The following is a 27,458-nucleotide window of genomic DNA, read 5'->3' on the forward strand; positions in this document are numbered from 1 at the left end:
AGAACTATAAAGTTAATATTATAAAATTTTAGTTTTGAGGAAATATATGAAAAAGAGTCACTATAATAATGCTCTCCAAATACAGCCACTCTTATAATTTTTGGATATTTGTTTTCCCTTCTGGTCTTTGTTCTACACATTTAAAAAAAAACAAATTATGATCATAGTGTTGTAAAGAGTATGCTTCTTGTATATCTTTTAAAAATAAATTTGTTAAGATGTTTCTTCCTGGGAATAAAAATACCCTTCAGAATAGTGTTTCTTATTGGAGTGATGAAAATGTTCTAGAATTAGGTGGTGGTGATGGTTGTGTAACTGAATTTTACACTTTAAAGGGATGACTTTTATGACATGTAGAATAGCCAAAAAAAAAAAAGGTACCCTTCAGAATATCAAATCTTGGCAAGAGTAAAACCCAATTAAGTACTAATGTCTTAGAATATGAAAATGTGCCACTCATTATTATGTACTTAGCAAAAATGATTTGATAGTAGAGTATTTTTATAATACAATAATAAATTTTATAATAAATATTTTAATGAAGATAATAACATACTTTTATTATTTGAGACTTAATATTTCCTAAGCTTTGTTAATACCAAATGTCATAATAATCTAAATGTACTATGCTAGCATTTTGTAACTTTTCATTTTCAAAAGACTTTCTATTTGAAACTAACATTTCAACTTTTCTACCTGAAATTTTTTTAGGGACAAAATTGTATCTATTTTTCTCAGAAGAGAATTCCGCAAGGTAAGACATTGTTAATATAGTAATAAAACAAATATGGTTGAATATAGGCTTAATTGCTTTTTTTTTCTTTTTATCCTTTTCCCTTACTTATTTCATATCTTTTCTGGATTATTACAAGATTCTCACAATTTGTTAGCTATTCCTTTACTACCTCAGAATTTGCTAGCAAGACACAAGTCATCTTATTTGAAGTTAGGATTAAAAGGGTGTGATTAAAGTAGTCACCTTGAAACTCAAATACTGCTTTTCATAGTCACAGCTTATTCCTAGCATCCTTAGGAGTGGGTTTGTCCATTTTGAGAAAAAAGTTCTTTTCTTTCATTGGGGCCCATTTACCTTTTACTTCAATGGATAGTACTATGTAAGTGACATTAGGGAGTAGTGGCTTCATAGAAGCTCTCTTAGAGGCTTTCAGTTAAAGGAGATTATTTTGCAATGCTTCCACCTATGGAAATTGTGTAGCTCCTATATTTAGTTTAAAAAGTGGAATGCTTCCTACCAGCTAGATAATAAAAGATTGAGTAACAGGTAGTATTAAAGAAAAAAATCCTGAATGATCACCTTGACAATGGATTTTAAATCATCATTGATGTACATTATTATTCTCTTTAGACTTTTGAAGGATGAAATGTTCAAGTGAGTAGATAGTAAAATTTCCTTATCAGTTTGCCTACCCTATGCCAGATACTTAAAATCAATTGCTTGGCAGCATTAAGAGCTTACTTCGGTTAAGTTTTCTCAGGAACTTTTGGCATAGGTAGTAGTGGTCCTTGCAGAGTAATTCAGTCTGTCAACTGGAAATGCTTATAAAGTGAATTATTCAGATCAATAACTTTCTTATTTTTTCTCCTTTTTCAGTATCCTATGTCCTGAGGGTAACATTCACCCTCAAACACAATTTCTCCACCTGCTTTTGAAACTGCCACAGATTTAGTTAATCAAGTCAGTTTTTATCCTGATAACTGAAAATAAAGCGTTAAAATAAAGGGGACCCACTAGCTGATAAGGAGGAAGGGAGAGCAAATTTCCAAGTTTTCATTTACAAGTTTCTTGTGAAACTCTTTTGCCCTATTTTTTTCTTCTACTTAACAGGGGGTTAAGGGAGGGGATCCTAGAACCTGTGTATAGCACTCTCTGATCTTCCAGGGCACTACTCAAAGGCATTACTTCAGGAGAAATCCAGATCCTTCTTTTCCTGGACCACAATGCTTAAAGTAAAAACAAAAACTTCAAAAAATTTAATCTTAGTGAACTTGATCTGTTACATCTTTGTCACTGTTCTTTTGGCAAATAAAATGTAAATCTCAGACATCAGTACAATGTATGTTATGATACAATGATGATGAATTATATTGTCTGTACCCTTAGGGTTCCCCTGTACCTGTTCAATAAATATATATTTTTGTACATACCAGGTGCTTTCATAATTTTTTTAGAGTAGAAAATAATCTAAAAAAGATTATTCACGTTTATATAGTATTACCCTGCTACACAGTTGAAGGTATTAAAGGGACAATGACAACTTAAATTATTGTTAACCCTACACTTAAAAATGGCTGAAATGGTAAATTTTATGTTATGTATATTTTATCACAATTTTAAAAATTACTGTTTAAAATTTGGGGCAGCTTTGTTTGTTATGAAAGAGGATGGCTTTGTCTGAAGTACCAGTTTGTTGTTGTTTTTGCCTCTGTCAAGAGGCCCTCTCCTGCCACTATTCTTCTAGGTCCCAGTAGCCACACTTCCCTTTACCCTTTGGACTGTGAGGTGGTAACAGCTCTAGCTCTCCACTGTTGCTAAGCTGGGGGAATTCCCCCTTAACCCTACCATAGTTGTGTAATACAGGTTTAACTTCTGGTATCCACTATTGACAGTTCAAAGACAAAGGAGTAAAGAAATGCAGAGAATTTCATGTTAACTAGTCCAAAATTGTATCTCAAAACATGTTGCTGCTTATGAGACACAATGTAATTTAGATGCATGCAGAATTTAAAATGCACAAAAATTTGCATCTTTTTATACTAGCTATTGTACCTTGTTTTGGAGTGCCATTTAAAAAGAAAAATATCAAGCTGAGAGTTGAAGAAAAAGTAATCCTTACAAAATACTACTATACTCAAATGGGAACATGGCCTGAAGTGTCAGGGTGATGATAAGGTCCCACAGACAACCATGGATTTAAATAAAGCAGTAAGAATTCCATAGACGGGAGAAAGGCCAGGTATCTAAACAGTCACATGATTATCTTCTCCAATATTGAAGTACCAGTTTTTAACCTCAAGTACAGGCGTATTGAGTTAATGATATTCCTCAGTTTGTGTCATACCCATTTATCACTGGTTCGTTAAAGGACTGTTCTTCCATTTTCTTTTATAACTAGTCCCTATACAAATGATCTTTAAATGTGTTTGGTGTGTATCGTTTTGTTTATATCTTATAAAAGGTTTTATTATTTTATGTGCCTGTGTTTTAGTTATACATTAGGTCTTAATCTAATTCTTATAGTCCCCTCCACCCTCCTCTGTCTTATTTTTTTCTAAGATCTGGCCATGTTGCTGAGTGTTCTTCTAATTTGTTTTGTCCATCTGGTACATTGTATTCCAGGTTGTTTATTAAAACGAAGCTATTAAATGTAAAATTTCTTAAATGTGTAAGGCACATAAAATGAGCATTTAAGAAAAGGTCAATTTGTGCTTATTTCTTAATATTAGAATTGAAGTTGAGGAATGCGAATTAGATCCTGTGGAAGATTAGAGGAAATATAAACATCTGTTTAGAAGGCTGTCTATCTAGGAGTCTGTTAGAACAGTCAAAGAAAAGAACTGTAGGGCCTAACAAAAACATATTTTTTGTCTAGAAACAATATATTAAAATGCTTAGGTCTCAGTGTTAGCTGGTAAAAAGCCTTATGGTTGAAAGATAATACCAGTAATGTTAATAGAACCTCCCCATTATCTGTTGCTTGTTAATTTCTCCATTAAATTATATATGAACGTTCATCTTATTTCTTTCTATTACTTCACTGAAGCAGAATCATGTTCTGTGAATTTCCATCACTGAATCTAACACAGAGTAAGAACAGTACAAATGCAAGATTCTAAATTTGGGATGCAGAAAGACAGTTTCATCTATGGTAAGCACAGTATCAGCAGAAGTAACTTCTCTTGGATCCCCTAACTAGAAATTGTCAGAAAGTGGGAACTTTAGAATGTCCAAGTCTGTGGTGGTGATATGCCTTGTAGTCGAGAAGAGGGGAGAGGGGAAAACTCCTAGGAGAGGATAAAGTGGGCCCTGACATTACATTAAGGAGGATAATGATGGCACTGATCAGATCAGGGATGGGCTTCTATCAGGTCGAAAAAGCTAACAAGGTACCTTCTGGGAGCAGTTTCTTTTTGTGGAAGGAGGACCTTAGGGGCACTTAGTTCTGGAGGCCAGGCAGAAATGTGGAACTGATTCAGTAGTAGTGGAATGGAAAAGGGTAAGGGAATTCACATTTGCTAAAAGCCAGTGTTGAGGCTTTTTGAAAGAAGTAGTTATTTACATGTCAACACTTAAGTATTTGTAAAATCTTTGCCGGGAAGACTGGACCCTCTTGATATTGATTTGGTATCCCATGCATTGTTGAATACTCCCCACTCTTTTTAAAAATAACAATTCAGGTAACATAGCCCCTTTCTCTGATTTCTTAAATTTTTGAGTATTTTGTATGGCATAATAATTTCATGATTTTTACTTGGTTATGTTAACACATGCCGTAAGTAGGACAGATAGTATTATCATTTTACAAATGAGGAAACCAGTAGCAGAATTAGCTTTAGATTCTTTTTACTAATCTACACTGCCACCCTATCAATGGATATTTTGCTCTATATAGAAGATGTAATTACAAGGATAGTTTTAACATGAAAGAAATGTTTCTAACCAAAAAGAACCTCATATCCTGAGAAGTTTAAAAAACACATACAAACAAAAATAAAACCAATAAGTAATGCAGATGGTATTCACTTAACCTTAACATTCACTGAAACAGCACTTAATAAATTAATATGGATTTTGTCCATCAGTTATATAGAAAATTATTTCATAAACTTTCCAACTTATAACAAATACCATAAATTTAAATTTTTTTAGTTTTGAACATGCCTGTTAACTATACTTAAAAATTAGGTGTTTAATTTTAACAAGTGGGGATTAGAATCCTTTTGTGGGTATGGAACAAGCAGTTTGATCTCATATTATTTCCTCCCTCCCAAATAATTTGTTTGCAGTATGAAAATCAGGCAAACTGTATTATAAACCTGTATCTTTTATCCTGAGAGACTTACTTTGGTTCAGACCCAGCTTTAGTGGTACAAGCACAGATCAAGATTGGTTTTGAGTAATCCAGTGCTATCCTAGGTCATTCTAAGTCTGGAGGGTCCTCAGATATACTAATCATTTGGTCTCAATACCTAGTTTACTTTTGAGCCTGTGGAAAGATTTCACATGTAGATGGTGGGATAAAGGGATACAGATCAACTCATAATCTATTAAATAGATTGGAGTCATAGCACTTCGAAGCTTAGCAGTGTTTTTGTTGTTCAGAAATAGGCTATGACAGGTCTTCTGACTGATTTCTTATATATTAAGGCTTCAGATGTTACAGTTCAATTTAAGTAAATATTAACTTTCAAAAATGTGGATAGCTTCATCATTTTATAAAAGAATACAGTTATTTCAGATACATTTTTGTTTCATGTTCCATTCTTCCTTAGAATTCCATATGAGCTTCCTTGATTTTATTTTTTAGCCATTTGCTTTTAGATTAAAAAAAAAATAAAAGAAAGAAAACCTCAAAATAGGTTGAAACTCGACACAAATTGCTGCCGCAGAACAAAAGTGCTGATCAAGTTAAATCAACCCCTGCAATGTGTATTGAAAGGAAAACCTCTCCTCTCTCCCCCAATTTGAAGAACAAGCATATTCCCTGCCAAGAAGGGCTGACTTTAAATGGAGCAGCTGTCCATATTAGGAGCATAGGGTTGCTAAGGTGACCATGGCTGTTCGGAGAAGAATGCAGCTGAGAGGGCAAGTTCTTGATGTGTGAGCTGAGGGAAGGAATGTGGTGTGATTGTGCATCATTCCTCGTAATCACATGCTCACAAAGTGCTGTGTGGGCAGCATGTAGAAACTACAAGTCTGAGTGCTGGAGCTTGTGTGTGGTTAAAATCGTTTTGTTTTCATGTGAGCCAGAGACTTACAGTTTAGGTTGAAAACATTTATCTTGTATATATATGTGTGTGTTTTGGGTAAAGGGAAGGATGTTTTTGATGGTGGATGAAATGGGAATGGATTTATTTTCCTTGGTGGACATATACCTTCATATTGTTAAAAAAATTTATCTTGGGATAAATGTTCTTTCCAACTCATTCCTTTCAGTCATATATACAGTGTTAATAGTTTCCCAAGTGCATGAGGTGTTCCTTGTAATTGCGTTTATTTCTTTTCCATTTTTAATTTCAGAATTATTTGGAAGTCCTAAGAATATGTTGTCTATTTGCTCCATTTCTTCTTCTTTTTTAAAAGTCCTTACTATTTCTCCAAGGGACATCTTATCTTAATATATTAACTGTTTCTTCCCTGAAGCATCCAAAGATAGGTTCTGGATTTTGGTAAAAAATATGATTGAAGGAGCAGTGGGAAAGGTCAAAGAAACATCCCACTTACCTGAAACACTATTTAGATTTTACCACGGGCATCATTGCTAATATTTGCAATGAGATACAGACACAAATGTTGATGCAGACACTTACTGAACCATGAGAGTGTTTTTTTTGTAATTCTTGTTTCCAAGTCCCTACAATAACATGTTGATCTTAAGTGACACTATAAATATAATATTTAAGATGTGAAGTAGTTGGAACATTGACAGCTCTTTGTTACATTAGCATTATATTATTTTGTTCATATAGTCTACTGGCTTTGACATGATTGCTCAATTGAATTATTTTTAAAATATGGAGGGAAATTAAAAGATTAAAACATTTGATCTTTGAATTCAGTTGGTTAGTTGACATATTTCATGTATACCTTGATAACTTTTGATGACATTCTCTATAAGCTGTACCCTTTCCTCCCAAACACAATAGAATATAATTGGTTTACATATATACCTCATAATAGTCCTTAACTTTAATATAGTTAAATACATGTTTTTTTTTCTTTATAGTTTATCTTAATCTTTTCCTATTCAGAGGTCATAAAGATATTCTTCTCTATCAACTAAAAGCTTTATGGTTATATTTTTTACATTTAATTTTTTTTTTTTGCGGTACGTGGGCCTCTCACTGCTGTGGCCTCTCCCGTTGCGGAGCACAGGCTCCGGATGCACAGGGTCAGCGGCCATGGCTTACGGGCCCAGCCGCTCCGCGGCATGTGGGATCTTCCCGGACCGGGACACGAACCCGCGTCCCCTGCATCGGCAGGTGGACTCTCAACCACTGCGCCACCAAGGAAGCCCTACATTTAATTCTTTAATCTCTCAGTAATTGATTTTTGTGAGAGGTATGGATTATGAATTGATTCTTTCTGTATGGATTATTGGTTATTCCAGCACTGTTTATTGAAATAGTTCTTCATTTCCTTCCTGATATGCAAAATTCTCTGTTTCATAAATCAAGTTTTCATATATGGGTGGTTTCCTTTCTGTACTCTTTCTTCTGTATCTTTGGTCTGTTTGTCTACCTCTGAATTATTACTGTACTTTCTTAGATATCTTCAGATACTCATGGTTTTGTTTTCCTGTCTTGTTTCTGATCTCAAAGGAAATGCTTTCAAATGTTACCATTTAAAATTACACTTGTAGATTCAATAACAAAAAAAACAGCCCAATCGAAAAATGGGCAAAAGACCTAAATAGACATTTCTCCAAAGAAGACATGCACATGGCCAGTAGGCACATGAAAAGATGCTCAGCATTGCTAATTATTAGAAAAATGCAAATCAAAACTACAATGAGGTACCACCTCACACCAGTCAGAATGGCCATCATTAAAAAGTCTACAAATAACAAATGCTGGCGAGGATGTGGAGAAAAGGGAACCCTCTTACACTGTTGGTGGGAATGTAAATTGATATAGCCACTGTAGAACACAGTATGGAGGTTCCTCAAAACACGAAAAATAGAGTTGCCAGATGATCCAGCAATCCCACTCCTGGGCATATACCCAGACAAAGCTATAATTCGAAAAGATACATGAACCTCTATGTTCATAGCAGCACTGTTTACGGTAGCCAAGACACGGAAACAACCTAAATGTCCAACAGATGAATGGATAAGAAGTGATGTATATATATATACACAATGGAATACTACTCAGCCATACAAAAGAAGGGAATAATGCCATTTGCAGCAGCATGGATGGAACTAATGATTATCATACTAAGTGGAGTAAGTCAAAAAAAGAAAGACAAATACTGCAGGATATCACTTATATGTGGAATCTAAAATATTACATAGATGAACTCATCTACAAAACAGAAACAGACTCAGATACAGAGGACAGACTTGTGGTTGCCAGTAGGGAGAGCAGGTGGGAGAGGGAAGGAGTGGGAGTTTGGGATTAGCAGATGCAAACTATTATATATAGGATGGATAAACAAGGTCCTACTGTATATATCGCACAGGGAACTATATTCAATATCCTGGGATAAAGCATAATGGAAGAAAATATAAAAAAAAATATAACTCCGTCACTTTGCTGTATAGCAGAAATTAACACAACGTTATAAGTCGACTATATTTCAATAAAATTAAAATAAAATTACACTTGTAATTTTTTTTTAAGAGAAAAAACCCTCCTTTATCAAGTTAAGGAGGTTTCATTGTATTCTTAGCTTGTTAAGGGTTGTATTTTGATTGTTTTAAATCATGAGTAGATGTTAAGCTGTATTGATAGGCTTTTCTGTAACTCAGAATGATCAAATGTTTTTCCCCTTAACCTGTTAATGTGGTCAGTTACCTTGATTTTCAAATTAGGCTAACTAAGCATTCCTGGGATAAACCCAATTTAGTCACGCTGGATTATGTTTTTTATAAATTACTGGATTGATTTGCTTATGCTTTGTATAGGATTGTTTTTTACATCAGTGTACATGAGTCTAGCCTGTAATTTTCTTTTTTCATATTGTCCTGGTTGGATTTTTTAAAAAATCTCTTTTTTAATGATTATAATTTTTTTAAAATTGTAGTAAAATACACCTTACATAAAATTTACATTCTTAATCATTTTAAAGTAGTGTTAAGTATATTTACATTGTTCAACCAGTCTGCAGAACTTTTTGCAAAACTGAAACTCTGTGCCCAATAAAAAAACTCTTCCACATTTCCCCCTCCCCATGTCCCCTGACAGACACCAGTCTACTTTTCTTTTTATGCGTCTGGCTGCTCTAGTTACCTCTTATAAGTGAAACCATACAGTATTTTTATTATCTTTTTGTGCCTGGCTTATTTCACTTAGTTCATCCAAGTTCATTCATGTTGTAGCATGTGTCCAAAATTTCCTTTTTAAGGCTGAATAATATACCACTGTATGTATAAAACATTTTGTTATCCATTCTTCTGTCAATGGAAAGTTATGTTGCTTTCACCTTTTGACTATTCTGAATAATGCTGCTACGAACTTGGACGGGACGTGCAAATATCTCTTTGAGACTCTGCTTCAGTTCTTCTGGATATATAACCAGAAGCAGTATTGCTGGATCAAATGGTAATTTTATTTTTAATTTTTTGAGGAACCATCTTCCTGTTTTTCACAGCAGCTGTACCATTTACCTTACACCAGCAATGCACAAGGGTTCCAGTTTCTCCACCTCCTTGCCAACACTTTGTTTTTTTTCCCCCCAATTTCCTGTTTTTTTGATAGTAGCCATCCTAAGGGTGAGAAGTAATAGCTCATTGTAGTTTTGATTTGCATTTCCCTAGGGACTAGTGATGTCGAATATCTTTTCATGTTCTTGTTGGCCATTTATACATTTTCTTTGGAGAAATGTCTAATCAAGTCCCTTGCCCATTTTTAAATTGGGTTATTTGTTTTTGTTGTTGTTATGCTGAGTTGTAGGAGTTCTTTATGTAGTCTGGATATTAACCCCTTATCAGAGATACGATTTGCAAGGATCTTCTCCCATTCCATAGGCTACCTTTTCATTCTGTTGTTTCCTTTGATGCACAGAAGGTTTTAATTTTGATGTAGTCCAGTTTATCTGTTTTTACTTTTGTTGTCTGTGGCTTTGATGTTATGTCCAGGAAACCCTTGCCAAATGCAATGTCATGAAGCTTTTATTCTGTTTTCTTCAAAAAATTTTATAGTTTTTAGGTCTTATGTTTAGGTCTTTAATCCATTTTGAGTTAATTTCTATATATGGTGTAAGGTAAGGGTCCAAGTTTATCTTTTGTGTGGATATACAGTTTTCCCAGCACCATTTGTTGAAAAGACTGTTTCTTCCCCCACTGAATGGTCTTGGCACCCTTTGTGCTGTTTGGATTTTGATATGATTTAGAAAGTGTTATCCTTTTTTACTGTTCTCTAGAAGAATTTGTTTAAGGTTGTAATTATTTGTTGTTCCTTGACTATTTGGTAGGACTTACCCATAAGAAAATCTGGGCTTGATACTTTTTTAGTGGAAAGATTTTAAACTATGGCTGCTTAATTTTTTTCTTTTTTTTTTTTTTGCGGTACATGGGCCTCTCACTGTTGTGGCCTCTCCCGTTGCGGAGCACAGGCTCTGGACGCGCAGGCTCCGCGGCATGTGGGATCTTCCCGGACCGGGGCACGAACCCGTGTCCCCTGCATCGGCAGGCGGACTCTCAACCACTGCGCCACCGGGGAAGCCCAGCTGCTTAATTTTTTTAATGATTATTCATCTATTCAGGTTCTCTCTTTTATTTTATTTATTTATTTATTTTTCTATTTCTTTCTTTATTTAATTAATTTATTTATTTGGCTGTGTTGGGTCCTCGCTGCTGCGTGTGGGCTTTCTCTAGCTGTGGCGAGCGGGGGCCACTCTTCGTTGCAGAGTGCGGGCTTCTTATTGCGGTGGCTTCTCTTGTGGAGCACGGGCTTTAGGTGCACAGACTTCAGCAGTTGCAGCACGCAGGTTCAGTAGTTGTGGCTTGCAGGCTCCAGAGCACAAGCTCAACAGTTGTGGTGCACAGGCTTAGTTGCTCTGCGGCATGTGGGATCCTACCGGACCAGGGCAAGAACCTGCGTCCCCTGCATTGGCAGGCTGATTCCCAACCACTGTGCCACCAGTGAAGCCCAGGTTCTCTCTTTTAAATGGTCAGTTGATTTGTCTTTTAAAAATTGATATATAACTCACATACCGTAAAATTCACCCCTTTAAAGTGTAAAATTCAGTTTTTTTTTCTAAAGAATAATCACAAAGTTTTATAACTGTCACCACTATTTCCAGAACATTTCTGTCATCCCAAAAAGAAACCCCATACCCATTAGCAGTCACTCCCCATTCTCCCTTCCCTCATCCCCTGACAACCAGTAATCTGCTTTCTGTCTCTATAGAGTTTTCTGTTCTGGGCATTTCCTATAAATGGAGTCATATATGGCCTTTTTTGCCTGGTATCTTTCACTTAGTGTGATGTTTTCAAAGTTCATACATGTTGTCACTAGTGTTAGCACTTCATTCCTTTTTATGATGGAATACAATTCCATTGTGTGGATATACCACATTTTGTTTATACATTAATCAGTTGATGCATATTTGTATGGTTTCCATTTTTTGGCTGTTATGAATAATGCTGTTGTGAACCTCCATGTACAAGTTCTGTGTGCACATATGTTTTCAAATTTTGGGGGTGTATACATAGGAGTGGGCCTCCTGGGTCGTATGGTAGTGCTATTATGTTTAACCTTTTTAGGATCTACCTACCTGTTTTCCAACTCAGTTACATCATTTTATAGTCCCACAAGCAGTGTATGAGGGTGTTTCTCCACATCCTTGCCAACGTTTACTGTTGTCTGTGTTTTTGATTATAGCCATCTTAGAGGGTGTGAAGTGGAATCTTATTGTGGTTTTGATTTGCATTTTCCTAATGACTAATGATGTTGAGCATCTTTTCAGTTCTTTTGGCCATTTGTTTATCTTCTTTGGAGAAATGTCTATTCAAATATTTTGTCCATTTTAAAATTGTATATATATATATATTTTTTTTTTTAATTTTTGGCTGCGTTGGGTCTTCATTGCTGCGTGCAGGCTTTCTCTAGTTGCGGCGAGCAGGGGCCACTCTTCATTGCGGTGTGTGGGCTTTTCATTGTGGTGGCTTCTCTTGTTGCCGAGCACAGGCTCTAGGTGCATGGGCTTCAGTAGTTGTGGCTCACGGGCTCTAGAGTGCAGGCTCAGTAGTTGTGCCACATGGGCTTAGTTGTTCCACGGCATGTGGGATATTCCCGGACTAGGGCTCGATCCCATGCCCCCTGCACTGGCAGGCGGATTCTTAACCACTGCACCACCAGGGAAGGCCCTGGATTTTTTTTATTGTTGAGCTGTAAGATTTCATTATATATTCTGGATGTTAGACTCTTTTCAGATATATGATTTTCAAATATTTTTTCCCATTCTTTGGATTGTCCTTCCACTTTTTTGATGATGTCCTTTGAAGCACAAAAGCTTTTTATTTTGATGAAGTGCAGCTTGTCTGTTTTTTCTCTTGTTGCTTGTGATTTTTTTTTTAATTTATGTTTTTATTTTTGGCTGCGTTGGGTCTTTGTTGCTGTGTGGGGGCTACTCTTTGTTGCCGTGCGCGGGCTTCTCATTGGGTGGCTTCTTTTGTTGCAGAGCACGGGCTCGAGGTGCACGGGCTTCAGTAGTTGTGGCACTCGGGCTCAGTAGTTGTGGCTCACGAACTCTAGAGCGCAGGCTCAGTAGTTGTGGTGCACAGGCTTAGTTGCTCTGCCGCATGTGGTATCTTCCCGGACCAGGGCTCAAACCCATGTCCCCTGCATTGGCAGGCGGATTCTTAACCACTGCGCCACTGTGGAAGCCCTGCTTGTGATTTTGGTATCATGTGAAAGAAACTTTTGCCTAATTTAAAGTCATGAAGATTTATGTTCTCTGCTAAGAGTTTTATGATTCCTAACTCTTAAATATAGGTCCTTGATCCATTTTGAGTTAATTTTTGTGTATATTGAGGCAGAGGTCCCACCTCATTATTTTATAGTTGGAAATCCAGTTGTCCCAGCACCAGTTGTTGAAGAGACTATTCTTTCCACGTTGAGTTGTCTAGGCAACTCATTGAGTTGTTTCTTGTTGAAAATCAGTTGACTAAAAATGTACGGGTTTATTTCTAGATTCTCAATTCTGTTCCATTTGATCTCTATGTCAGTACCACACTTGCTTATTTGATGCTTGATGATGGTAGCTTTGTAGTAGTAAGTTTTTTTGGGTTTTTTTTGCGGTATGCGGGCCTCTCACTGCTGTGGCCTCTCCTGTTGCGGAGCACAGGCTCCGGACGCGCAGGCCCAGCAGCCATGGCTCACGGGCCCAGCCACTCCGTGGCATGTGGGATCTTCCCCAACCGGGGCACAAACCCGTGTCCCCTGCATCGGCAGGAGGACTCTCAACCACTGCGCCACCAGGGAAGCCCTTGTAAGTTTTGAAATCAGAAAGTATGAGTCATTTCTTTTTGAATCATTTTTAACAGATTGTATTTTCTGTATTTTTTCAAAATATTCCTAATTCAAACTTATTGCTGTAAAATTGTCCATAATATCCTCTTATCAGTTGAATCTCTATAGCATCTGTAATGATGTTCCCCTTTTATTTTTTTAGTTTGTTTTTTTTTACTCAAATAGTTTTTTCAGAGGATTATCATATTAATCATTGTTTTAAAGAATGAGCTTTTGACTCTGTTGATCATCTTTTTTGTAAATGTTTTCATACTTCTAAGTCCTGCTGTTTATTATTTCTTTCTACTTTCTCAGAATTTTTAGGGTTGTTTTTTGCTGACCTTTTAAAAAAGACTTTTAAATTTGGATTTTTAGTCTGTAAATTTGCCTTTAAGTAAATTTGCCTTCTTACCTGCTTCCCCACATGTTTTGATATATAATATTCTTGGTTTTGTTCATTTAAAAAAATTCTTATTTGCTCCATGAATTATTTAGAAGTGTATACTTAATTTCAAAATATATAACTTTTAAAATGAAAACTTTTATTATGCAGTTCTAAGTTGATTTCATTATGGTCAGAGACCATAATAAAATTTGAGAGACTAATTTAAGACCTAGTATATAGCTAGTTTTCATAAATGTTCCATGTGCATTTGGAAAGAACGTGAATTCTCCAGTTTTTTATTACAATGCTATATAATATGTCCATGAGCTTATTAATTGTTCAATTCACATCTTTAATGTTTGCCTGTCTATATTTTGTTTTGGATTTTGGTTTGGTTTTATTTTGGAACTTTTCTGTCAGTTTCTCTACTGAGAAAGACATGTTAATGTCTCTCACATAGTAGTAGGTTTGTCAGTTTCTCTTTGTTGTAGATATGTTAATTTTTATTTTATTTATTTTGAGGCTATGTTATTAAGTACTTACAGATTTAGAATTGTTCTTTTTGTTGAATTGAACTTTTTTATCATTATGAAAAGGCTTTCTGCGTAAAGACATTTTTAGCCTTACGGCTTTATTACTGTTGTTGGCTATTTGCTTGGGTTAATATAGCTGTTCTAGCTTCCTTTTGATTGTTAGTATTTTCCATTTGTTAGTTTTTCATTGGTTCTGTGTTTTGGTTTGTATTTTGTAAATAGGGTATGTTTGACTTGTGTTTTTGTTCTGATTGATAATCTTTATTTTTTTACTGGAGAATTTCAGTCTTTTGTGATTGCTCTTAGATTTGGATTTATTTCTGTCTTTGCCTGTAGTTCTTATGTTTGTCCTACTCCCCCTTTCTCCCATTCTTCCGGTTTTTTGTGTTGAGCTATGTGTGTAATGCCTTCATTGAGCATGCTTTCTTCTCATTCCATCCCACCCCACAGCATCTTGCACACATGCATGCTTATTTATAAGTTAATATGTTCTTTATTCTTTTAGTGTTTTTATCTGTATATTTTAACATATATCCTTTTTTTTAAGGAAAAGTCTAAATCAGTATCTTTAACCTGTTCCTGAATAACATAATTTTAAAATGCTCTGATTGTCCTCCCAACCTGGAACACCATCCTCTATTGTTATAGTTTTGGAATATTTCTCTCCTGCATACATACATATTTATAGACAAATTATTGTTTTAGGTAGTCAATCTTTGTTTAAATTTATTTACTCTTTTCTTGGTTCATTATCCCTTTTTGTATTTGAGACCTTCCCTATGAGGTAATTCTTTTCTACCTGAAGTACATCCTTTAGAATTTTCTTTAGTGAAAGTCTTTTAGTGAAAAGGACACTTTTTTGTTTGTTATCTGAAGATGTCTTTATATCGAAATATCCCCGTTCTTGAAAGATAATTTCTCTGATGTCTCTGTGTGTAGAATTCTAAGTTTTCTCATTACATTGAGGTCGTTATTCATGTCTTTTGACTGTCAGTGTCACTGTTGAGAAGTATAATTGCCCTTTCTTTGCATATATCTTTTATTTATTTTTATTTATTTATTTATTTTTGACTGCATTGGCTCTTCGTTGCTGCGTGCGGGCTTCCTCCAGTTGCAGCGAGCAGGGGTTACCCTTCTTTGAGGTGCATGGGCTTCTCATTGCGGTGGCTTCTCTTGTTGTGGAGCACGGGCTCTAGGCACGTGGGCTTCAGTAGTTATGGCACGTGGGCTCAATAGTTGTGGCTCGCGGGCTCTAGAGCGCAGGCTCAGTAGTTGTGGCGCACGGGCTTAGTTGCTCCACGGCATGTGGGATCTTCCCAGACCAGGGCTTGAACCCTGGGATATATACAGGGAAGTCCCTGTATATGTCTTTTATTTGACTGTTTTCAAGCCTTTTTGCCCCCCTTTGGTGTTCTGCAGTTTTATATAATGTATTGAGATGTTCTTTTCTTCTACTTCATTATTTTATTTTATTATTTATAATCCTACATGGGATTCTTTGGGCTTCCTGGATCTGAGGATATCTTTGAATAATTATGTTAAATTCTTGACCTTTATCTCTTTGAGTAATGCCTACTATTTTCTTTATTTTTGCCTTCTACAACTGTTTTAAAAGGTATAATTTTCTCTTTTTTTCCCCCAAAGGACAGGTTTTCTTCAGTCCTTAAGGATTCAGCTCCTTACATGGGCTTTGGCAGAGGTCATGAGGCAGCATGTAAGTCTAAATCAGGATGGGGTTTATGGTTTTTCTGGGCTTTATTAGAATGACTCTTGACTTCCCTGTTGTCAGTTATACAACTCACACAGCAGTGTAGTTTCACGTACAGTTTGGAAACCATGTAGGTATTAAAGACTCTCACTTCAGAAATGTCTCTCATGCCTCTTCTTTTTTTTTAATGTTTCATTTTATTTAGTTATTTAAAAAATTTATTTATTCATTTATTTTTATTTTTGGCTGCATTGGGTCTTTGTTGCTGCGTGCGGGCTTTCTCTAGTTATGGCGAGCGCGAGCTATTCTTTGTTGTGGTGCGTGGGCTTCTTATTGCAGTTGGCCTCTCTTGTTGCGGAGCACGAGCTGTAGGCGTGGGCTTCAGTAGTTGTGGTGCGTGGGCTCAGTAGTTGTGGCTCCAGAGTGCAGGCTCAGTAGTTGTGGTGCATGAGCTTAGTTGCTCCGCGGCATGTGAGGTCTTCCTGGACCAGGGCTCGAACCTGTGTCCCCTGCATTGGCAGGTGATTCTTAACCACTGTGTCACCAGGGAAGCCCCTCTCATGCCTCTTCTATATTTCCAGTGATCAGCTTCTTAATGGCCTTGTCCTTGGGTACATATCTGGTGCAGTTAGTACAGTGAATATGCTGCGAGAGGCAGCAGCCCTTTTTGGCATGACCATTGTTCCTTCTTTCCTTGGTCATTGGAGACGAGGAGTTTATAATTCCAGTTAGACATACATTAGACCTTTAATCTGTTTTCCATGTTTCTCACCCCTTTTCACCTTTTTCCTTCTCCACAAACTCATATAAGAACTGGCTTGTAGTTATAAATTCTCACAGGAGATTTTTTTTCTTCCTTTTACCAGCACTAAGATTAAAGAAGGCAAGTTTGCTTGCCGTCACCTTCTGCCAGATAGGTTTACTGCTCATTCAGTTGTATGCCTTTCGGATTTTCAGCTATATGCAAGGTTCTTTGATTACATCTCCGTATTGGGAGTCTCAGAATGTGTATCCTGTCTCCAGCACTCTGTAGTTTTCAAAGCATTGCTGTGAGGTAACATTAAAGTCAAGAGCCACCTTCCATAGCATCTGTATGTTTGTGCCAAATTAAGAAGTTAAAAATATTAAAAAAAAATTTATACAGCATTTAAAAAAAAAGTAAATTTATTTATTTATTTTTGGCTGTGTTGGGTTTTTGTTTCTGTGCGCGGGCTTTCTCTAGTTGCGGCGAGCGGGGGCTACTCTTCATCACGGTACACAGGCTTCTCATTGTCATGGCTTCTCTTATTACGGAGCACAGGCTCTAGATGCACAGGCTCAGTAGTTGTGCCTCACGGGCTTAGTTGCTCTGCGGCATGTGGGATCTTCCCAGACCAGGGCTCGAACCCATGTCCCCTGCATTGGCAGGCAGATTCTTAACCACTGCACCACCAGGGAAGCCCTATACAGCATTTTAGATTCAGACAGTCCGGGCACCTAATCTACCATGTTGCCCGAAATGGAAATCCTTGATCCATTTGAAATAAATATACATTTTAGATAAGGTTTATGTAAGAAATAGGGCACTCCAGTCATCAAGCCCCCATTAAAAAAAAATCCTTGGCACTAAGTTTGGGTAATTCATCCCCTTTTACTTGCTCAAGCTAAAATAAAATGTTTAAGGGGTGTGTGTGTGTGTGTGTGTGTGTGTGTATGTGTGTAAGTAACAGTCATATATATGATACTTAACATATTTATTTTTAACATCTTTATTGGAGTATAATTGCTTTACAGTGGTGTGTTAGTTTCTGCTTTATAACAAAGTGAATCAGCTATACATATACATATATCCCCATATCTCCTTCCTCTTGCTTCTCCCTCCCACCCTCCCTATCCCACCCCTCTAGGGTGGTCACAAAGCACTGAGCTGATCTCCCTGTGCTATGCGGCTGCTTCCCAGTAGCTATCTATTTTACATTTGGTAGTGTATATATGTCCATGCTGCCACTCTCTCACTTCGTCCCAGCTTACCCTTCCCCCTCCCCGTGTCCTCAAGTCCATTCTCTATGTCTGCATCTTTATTACTGTCCTGCCCCTAAGTTCTTCTAGGTTTTGTTTTGCTTTTTTAGATTCCATATATATGTGATAGCATACAGTATTTTTCTCTTTCTGACTTACTTTACTCTGTTTGACAGACTCTAGGTCCATCCACCTCACCATATTATATAATATATTTATATTATATAATAATGTAAAATATAAAATAATGTGTATATTTGATTTCCTGATTTAACCAACTACAGCTAACCTCAGGTCTGTTTTGATTTAGATAAGATGGTTTGTGCTAGACTTGCTTAATAACTGTGCCAGTGGAAACAGTAGTACTTATTTTAGGTTGGGAGCCCTGCTCAGGTAGTAGTGAGGTAGGGGAAAAGGTAATTATACCCAGGTATTCTGAATTATGATAAAAGAATAGTTTTTCCATTCATCTCCTTTTTAATGCAAATGATTAAGTGGTGGGGAGGGGGAGGGGGGCGTTGGAGGGTGGGCAGGGCAACATTATAGGCCACCTTTGTCTTACAGATTGATTTTACAAGAAGTTTGTTAGTGGACTGTCAGAACAGCTGTGTGAGGACACATCAACCATGACTGCATTTGATATAAAACATAAAAACTTGGTTAGGATTCTTGACCTTAAGTTTTTTCTTTTGGGAAAGGTGATACTGGTAGCACCTTTGTCTTACAGAGGCTTCTGCTTTCCTTGAGTATTGCAGCTTGCTTTTTCCTTGAATCCACGGAGCTGAGTCTCCCAAAACAGCCTTATAGCTTTCCTTTTCTGTTGAGAAAAACCTCTGAAAAGATTCCTCTTCTCTGAATCTGTGAACAACGATATGATTTTTTTCTTCTTTTGTTTATTAATGTGGAGAATTACTTCATTTTTCCTAACATTAGACCAACCTTTGATACCTTATGTTACTGGACTCAGTTTGCTAATATTTTAAGAATTTCGCGCTAATATTCATGAAGGATATCAGCCTATAATTTTTTTTAATATAGGCTCTGCTCTTTTTTGGATTTTAGTGTCAAGGTTATACTAGTATCAAAATGAGTCAGAGAGGGTATCTTCTTTAACTGTTCTTTGGAATACATCATGGGAAATTATTTTTCTTGAACATTTGACAGAATTCATCTGTTAAAGCCATCCAGGCCTAGAATTTCTTTACTGGAGGATTTTTTGATTCCTGATAGTTTTTTTTTTTAAGATTATAATACTATTCATATTTTTATTTCTTCTTGAATCATATTTGGTAAGTTTTTTTTTCTAATTTAACATGTTTTGTTACAGTTTTGCTTGTAATATTTTCTTATCTTTGGAATCTAATTTGGAGCAGTTTTCAAAGTATGTTCTGTAGACCTTTGTGGGTCCCTGCAACTGGGTAGTCTGGGAGGTCAAAACTATTTTCATAATACAGATTTTTTTGTATTTTTTCACTTTGTTGACATTTGCAGTGGTGCTGCAAAAGCAGTGGTGGATAAAACTGCTAACACCTTAGCACATGTTAAGGCAGTGGTACCAAAGTGAACAATTATATTCTTCATTGCCATGTATTCGTAGTTTGTTGTTGTTTTTTTTAATCCAGTTTCATTTAAGAATGTCTTTGATGAAGCAGTAAAAATATTAATTTCATTTCATTTTGCCTTTGAGTACACATCTTTTTAATATTAAGTGTGATGAAACGGGAAGAATTCATAAAGCACTTCTCCATACTGAAGCAAGATAGTCGTCTTCAGAAGAAGTTCCTGTTCAGTTGAGTTTTGGACTTAGCTACCTACTTTTTTCTGTAACACCCCTTTTGTTCTTGAAAGAACAGAATAGGAAAACTTTGGTTATTCGAACTTACGTATTTGACATTTGTTATTCTCAAAAATGAACTTAAGTGAGCCTAACATTTCAAGAAAAATAGCTGTATTTGTAGCCAATGGTTAAAAAAACAATCAAACTTTCAAATGGAATTTGCAAGTATGGAAAACTTGTATCTAACACCGTGAGCTTGACAGCTTCCCGATACTTAAAGACCTTCTGGTGAGATGGATAATGATATTAAAGAGTGTGATTTTTTTTTTTTTCCCACCTTGATGTTGTATTCTGACTTGTGTCAAAAATCTGAAAACCAGTTATTTTCCAAATGACCAATGTATGATGATACAAAGTCACATATGCGTAAAAGATCCATTAAAAGTGCAAGATAAACCAGTGGATTTTAATGTAACAGAGTGCGAAAAGTTCAGTTATATGGTTTTAGCAACCACATTGTAATTAACCTTTAAGAAGGTTATTTGTTGAGTTTAGGTATAATATCAAAAATATCAATAGTTACGTGATTTTTTTAAAAGTTATTAAATATTCTTTTTTCTGATTATATATCTGTGTGAGGCTAGATTTTCTTTATATGCTTATATACCTTAACCAAAACAGCATATCACAGAATCAGTCAGAAGAATCCACCTGTCTTCTCTAAAGGCAGACATTAAAAATATTTGCAAAAGTATAAAATAATGTCACTTTCCCTACTAAATTTCTTGGAAAATAGGTTTTTTTAAGTTATTTTTTAATAAAATATTTTTGTTAATGTGTAATAGGCTTATTCTTTTAGATAAACTAATATTTTAAACATTTTCATATTTAATTTCTAATTTGGTAAATATTAATAGATACAACACAGCTAAACAAAACCTCTTTTTGAAAAATCCTCAAATAATTTTTAAAACTGTAAAGGATCCACAGACCAAAAAGCTGGTGAACTACTTGATGACCTGTATACAGAAAACGTAATGATGTTTCTTTTTTATTTCTGATATTTTACATTTGTCTCTCTTTCCTTAAAATAAAAAGAGAACAAAAGAAGATGGCATGTCCCAATTGTGTATTTAAAAAAAACTGTCTCCCTTACATTTTTCAGATTGTTTTTCAAAACATCTGTAAAAAGTGATGATAAATACATCTACCATCGTGTTGATTAATTTTAAAATATCATAGGCCTACTCTAGTCTCTGCATGAATTTATTTCTATATTTTGTTATGCAAATCCCTACAAAATAACATATAAATTTCTTTTGAAAACTAAGGCCCTCTTGGGACTTCGCTGGTGGCACAGTGGTTAAGAACCCACCTTCCAGTGCAGGGAACACGGGTTCAAACCCTGGTCCGGGAACATCCCACATGCCGCAGAGCAACTAAGCCTGTGCGCCACAGCTACTGAGCCTGTGCTGTAGAGTTTGCGAGCCACAACTGCTGAGCCCATGTGCCACACTACTGAAGTCCACACGCCCTGAGCCTGTGCTCCGCAACAAGAGACGCCACCGCAATGAGAAGCCCGTGCACTGCAACGAAGAGCAGCCCCCCTTTCGCCACAACTAGAGAAAGGCTACACGCAGCGATGAAGACCCGATGCAGACAAAAATAAATTAATTAATTAATAAAAAAACTAAGTCCCTCTTAGAAACAATGACAGCCCAATAAGGAGCACACCTGATGCCCAGATTTTGGTTTCTAATACAGTTCTCCAGTGAAGGGAACCAGGGTTTCTTGGAGAAATGGCTGCTTCTACGACTCGGGCAAGAAATATATAAGACCAGGCTGGGGACTTCCCTGGCAGTCCAATGGTTAAGACTCTGTGCTTCCAATTTGGGGGTCGTGAGTTCAGTCACTAGTTGGGGAACTAAGATCCCACATGCTGCTTGGCCAAAAAAAGAAAAAAAAATCAACTTGGAGAATCTTGTAGTGTCAGAAAGTAAGAAGGTGCTTCAACAAACAAACCCACGGTAATGGGAACATGACAGAGGGCTGAAAGAGCTCTCAGTGGCCAAAGTTGGAATAATTTGAGCAAGAAAATAAATTAAATATAAAGTAGTATTGGATTATAACCTAAAGTATAAAGTAAGTATCCTTGGTTCCATACTAATATAAATAAATGATTGAATAAAGAAGTGGAGAAGAGAAAATCTGTGCAGAACACCTCTAAATAATTTAGGTTGATCGTTTATCTTCAACAGGGTAGAAAATAACTCCCCACTCCTTAAGTGTGGGCTAATGACTTTCAAAGAGTACACTAATGAAAGGATCTTGGGAGAAGTAATTTTACAGTGGAGAAACAGCAAACACTACCTCAGCCAGGTGATCAGGATCAATATCAATAGTGATAAGTCATAGTGATAGGATACTTCCAGGAATATGATATGATGAAAATGGTACTTTATCTCTGTGTTCTTCTCCCCTAAACCCCATAACTCTTCATCTAATCATGAGAAAAACATTAGACAAATCCCAGGAGAGGGCCTTTCTACAAAATACTTGACCAGTATTCCCCAAAACTGTCAAGGTCTTGCCATAAACCCTACCCTCAGTGTGACATTCTACAAGTGAGAGGGAACTCAAAAACCAGAGCCTCGCCCTGAGGAGTGAAGGTTTCAAATCCAACATCAGGCATCCCAGCTTTTAAGAGATACATTTGAGAGATGAGACCCGAAAACATCTAACTTTGAAAACCAAGAGGGCTCATGTCCTGAGACCCACAAGACTGTAGCAGTCTGAGAAACTGCTGTTAAAGAGCTTGTGCACTCGGACTCACCTACTTCAGGAGCCAACTCAGAGGCAGCTGACTTGTGCCCAGACTTGCTAATATTAAAGCGCTGGCCTGAGAGGCAGGCATCTAATTTAATGCACACATCTAGGAGCCTGCTGGAATGTTCTCTGGGGACAGAGGCTGGCAGGTGCCATCTTCATGCTCTCCCTTTGTTGTGCTCTAGAGCACCAGTATTTCCCAGAAAGGAGCATTCACATGCTGGTGCCTCGATTTTTGTGGCCACTGCCTTGGGGATTCCTCTTGATCGCCTGGCTCTAGAGGACAGGGGAGCTTGTGTCCCTGGTCCCATGAGACTGTAATAATGTGTCTCCCAGCTGCTGCCAGGGGACACCTCTACATTATGTGGCACTGGTGGCCAGTGGGGCTTATGTTCATGAGTCTCACAGGACTGTAACCAATGGAGAAAGAGGTCTTAAACAGTTCCAGGGCACAGCAAGAATTCAGAGCATAGCAAGAGGCAGCAGACCCAGGAGCTCATCAGTCTTTCTGTGAAGGAGACCTATTAGCTAGTCATCATGACTGTGGCCTGAAGGGTGGGTCTCTAATTAAACACACATCTTGGGACTGGCTGTAATCCTTTCCAGACACCTCGGAGGGTGGATACTACCTTTGAGCTCATCCTCTGCCATATTCCAGAGCACCAGTGTCTCTTGGAGGAGAGCTTTACACATGTCTGGTGCCCTGGTTTTTGCAGCTGCTGCCCAGAGGACACCTTTTGATCACCTGGCTCTGGTAGCTGGGGGATGGGATGGGGAGGCTTTCATTCCTGGGTCCCACAGGACTGTGGTGTTAGGAAAGATGGTTTTTGGCAGGCTGCCACTCCCAGAGCACAGCACAAACAGTGGATTGAGGCACATACACACCCCTCTCCCTGACCCTGGCTTTCTGTGAAGGAAGCCTCTTGTCCTGGAGCTTTGGCCTGAGGGGCAGGCTTCAGATTTGGTACACATTTAGTGGCCTGTGGAGTGGCCTGTGGCCTGTACTCTCAAGGAACGTATGCTGTAGTTGCCATCTTTGTGCTCTTTCTCTGCCTTGCTCCAGCTCACTAGTATCACTGAGTAAAGAGCATCTACCCTGTCCTGGAGCTTGAATTTCTGCAACTGTAACCCAGCAGACACCTCCAGATCACCTGGCTCTGGTGGCCAGCAGGTCTTATGCTTGTAGTCCCACAGGATTGCATAGGTATTCATACTTTTAAAAGCTGATGCCCAAGTTTCTGACTTCAAGTCAGCCTGAGTCTAGGTGCTGAAATCCTCCCCTTTGGGATGCTGGCAGGTCTTGGTACATCTTCTACTACTGGGAGCTATTAAAAATATGATAGGCTTCTTAGAGAAGCACAGAGGTTTGAGGGACAACCAAGAGCCGAGGCACAGTTGAACAACAAGTTTCATCTCCTACACAGGACCATTCCTTCAAGACTGGGAGAAGTGGTTATTTCATCTGCTGTATAGAAACCAACACAGAGAGTCAAGCAAAATGAAGAAACAGAGGAATTTGTTCTAAATGGGAAAATAAGATAAAACCTCAGGAAAAAACGTTAATGAAATGAAGATAAGTAATTTACCTGATAAATTATTCAAAGTAATGATTATAAAGATGCTTACTGACCTGGGGAGAAGAATGGATGAACACAGAACGTTAAAAGAGATGGAAAATATAAGAAAGTACCAAATAGAAGTCACAGAGCTGAAGAATACAATAATCAAACTGAAAAATACACTAGAGGGATTCAACAGCAGACTAGATGAAGTAGAAGAAAGGATAAACTAACTCAAAAACAAGGCAATAGAACTCACCCAGTCAGAGCAGCAAAAAGAAAAAAAGAATGAAAAAATGAGGATGACTTAAGGGATTGATGAGACAACATCAAATGGACTAATATTCACATCACAGGGCTCACAGAAGGAGAAGAGAGAGAAAGGGGCAGAAGTCTTAAGAAACAATGGCTGTAAACTTCCCTAACCTGGAGAAGGAAACAGACATCCAGATCTAGGATGCTCAAAGAATTATTTAAAAAAAAAAAAGAAGGATCCTAAGGAGACAGACCCTAAGACACATTATAATTAAGATGTCAAAAAGTTAAAGAGAGGGAATTCCCTGGCAGTCCAGTGGTTAGGACTCCACACTTCCACTGCAGGGGGCATGGCGTTTGATCCCTGTTCGGGGTACTAAGATCCCCTCTGCTGCAAGCCATGACCAAAAAAAAAAAAAAAAAAAAGAGGGACTCTTAAAAACAGGAGGAGAAAAACAACTTGTATGCAGGGGAACCCTAATAAGACTACCAACAGATTTTTCAGCATAAACTTTGCAGGACAGAAGGGAGTGGCATATATTCAAAGTGCTGAAAGAAAAAAAAATATGCCAACCAAGAATATTCTACCCAGTTATCATTCAGAAGTAAAGGAGAGATAGAGAGTTTTCCAGATAAGCAAAAGCTAAAGGAGTTCATCACCATTAAACCAGCCTTAGAAGAAATGTTAAAGGACTTCTTTAAGCTGAAAAGGGGCACCAATTAGTAGCAAAAAAAGAAAGAATGAAAGAAAGGTAAACATATAGTAGAGGTAATAGATTAATCATTCACAAAGGTAGTGTAAAATTTAAAAGACAAAAGTAATAATAACTGATTACAATAATTAAGGGATATATAAGATAAAATGATGTTAAATGTCGGGGCTTCCCTGGTGATGCAGTGGTTGAGAGTCCGCCTGCCGATGCAGGGGACACGGGTTCGTGCCCCGGTCCAGGAGGATCCCACATGCCATGGAGCGGCTGGGCCCGTGAGCCATGGCTGCTGAGCCTGCACGTCCGGAGCCTGTGCTGCGCAATGGGAGAGGCCACAACAGTGAGAGGCCCACATACTGCAAAAAAAAAAAAAAACTTAAATGTGACATCAAAAGCATAAAATTGGGTGGGGGTAATAATACTGAGCTTTACAATGGGATCAAATTTAACCATCTTAAAGTTGATTGTTATAGATATAAGTTGTTATATGTAAGCCTCATGTTAACCACAAACCAAAAATCTATGGTAAATATTCAAGAAAAAGAGAAATAAGTATACCACTAAAGAAAGTCACCCAACCACAAAGGAACACAGAGCAATAGAAGAAAGGAATAGAGAGGAACCACAAAAACAGCTAGAAAACAATTAACAAAATGGCATTAAATCATACATTTATCAAGAATTACTTTAAATGTAAATGGACTAAATTCTCCAATCAAAAGACACACAGTGGCTGGAACAAGACCCTTCTCTCTATAAGCTGCCTGCAAGAGATTCAGTTTAGGTGTAAGGACGTACACAGGCTGAAAGTGAAAGGATGGAAAAAGACATTCCATGCAAATGGAAACCAAAAGAAAGCTGTAGTAGCTCTACTTATATCAGACAAAATAGACTTTAAAACAGAAGACTAGTAAGAGACAAAAAGGGAAAAGGATGTTACATAATCATAAAGGGGTCAATCCAACAAGAATAGTAACATTTGTAAATATTTATGCACCCAACATAGGAGCACCTAAATATATAAAGCTAATATTAACAAACCTAAAGGGAGAAATAGACAGCAATACAATGATAGTTGGAACTTTTAATATCCCACTGAAACCAATGGATACATCATCCGAACAGAAAATCAGTAAGGAAACATCATCCTTAAAATACATATTAGACCAGATGAACTTAAATATTATTTATAGAACACTCTATCCAGAAGCTGTAAAGTACACATTCTTCTCAAATGCATATGGAATATTTTTCAAGATAGATCATATGTTAGGTCACAAACTAGTCTTAATAAATTTAAGAGGATTGAAATACTAAGCATCTTTTCTGACCCCAGTGGTATGAAACTGGAAATTAATTATACTAAGAAAACTGGAAATGTCACAAATATGTGGGGATTAAGCAACATGCTACTGAACAACCAATGGGTGAAAGAAGAGATCAAAAGAAAAGTCAAAAATACTTTGAGACAAATGAAAATGTAACATACCAACATTTACGGGATGTAGCAAAAGCAGTTCTAAGAGGGAAGTTTGTAGTGATAAATGCCTACTTCAAGAAGTGAGAAAAGTCTCAAACAACCTAACTTCACAGCTCAAGGAACTAGGAAAAGGAGAACAAATGAAGCCTAAAGTTAAAAGGGAGGAAATAACAAAGGTTAGAGCAGAGATAAATTAGAGACTAAAAAGACAATAGAAAAGATCCATGAAACCAAGAGCTCGTTCTTTGAAAAGATAAAATTCACAAACCTGTAGTTAGACTCACCAAGAAAATAAAGAGAGGACTCAAAAAAATAAAATCAGAAATGAAAGAGGAGATGTTACAACTGATAACTACAGTAATACAAAGGATCATAAGAGACTACTTTGAATAATTATCACTAACAAACTGGACAACTTAAAAGAAATGGATAAATCCTTAGAAACATACAGTTTGCCAAGACTGAATCATGATGACATAGAAAATCTGAACAGACTGATTACAAGTAAGGAGATTAAATCAGTAATCAAAAACTTCCCAACAGACAGAAGTTTAGGACCAGACAGCTTCACTAGTGAATTCTACCAAACAGTCAAAGAAGAATTAATACTAATCCCTCTCAAACTCTTCCATACTCATTTTATGAGGCTAACATTAGCCTGATACCAAAACCAGACAAGGATGCCTCAAGAAAAGAAAATTACAGGCTAGTATTTCTGATGAAAATTGATGTAAAAATCCTGAACAAAATATTAGCAAAACAAATTCAACAACATACAGACCATGATCAAGTGAGATTTATTTCAGGGATT

General features: G+C 37.0%; 1 protein-coding gene and 1 pseudogene across 20 annotated transcripts in view; one reads left to right on the plus strand and one right to left on the minus strand.

The window, feature by feature from the left end:
• The window catches only part of FRS2 (fibroblast growth factor receptor substrate 2), a 120,869-nt gene that overhangs the window by 42,991 nt on the left and 50,420 nt on the right, over nt 1–27,458 (plus strand). For 10 of the 20 annotated variants that reach the window (XM_089920985.1, XM_089920986.1, XM_089920994.1 and 7 more), the window contains 2 exons: nt 712–754; nt 3,786–16,048. The gene's annotated coding sequence lies outside the window, so the exon portion shown is untranslated. Of the gene's footprint in view, nt 1–711; nt 755–3,782; nt 16,049–27,458 lie in introns of all 20 variants that reach the window. The other 10 variants (XM_089920999.1, XM_089920996.1, XM_022571567.2 and 7 more) reach the window with 5 other exon arrangements.
• Nucleotides 15,555–16,884, minus strand: LOC111173698 (small ribosomal subunit protein eS26 pseudogene; annotated as a pseudogene).

Source organism: Delphinapterus leucas, chromosome 11 (genome assembly GCF_059928025.1).
Source record: "Delphinapterus leucas isolate spDelLeu-1000000601 "Yukka" chromosome 11, BTC_Dleu_Yukka2, whole genome shotgun sequence".
Taxonomy (NCBI): Eukaryota; Metazoa; Chordata; class Mammalia; order Artiodactyla; family Monodontidae; genus Delphinapterus; species Delphinapterus leucas.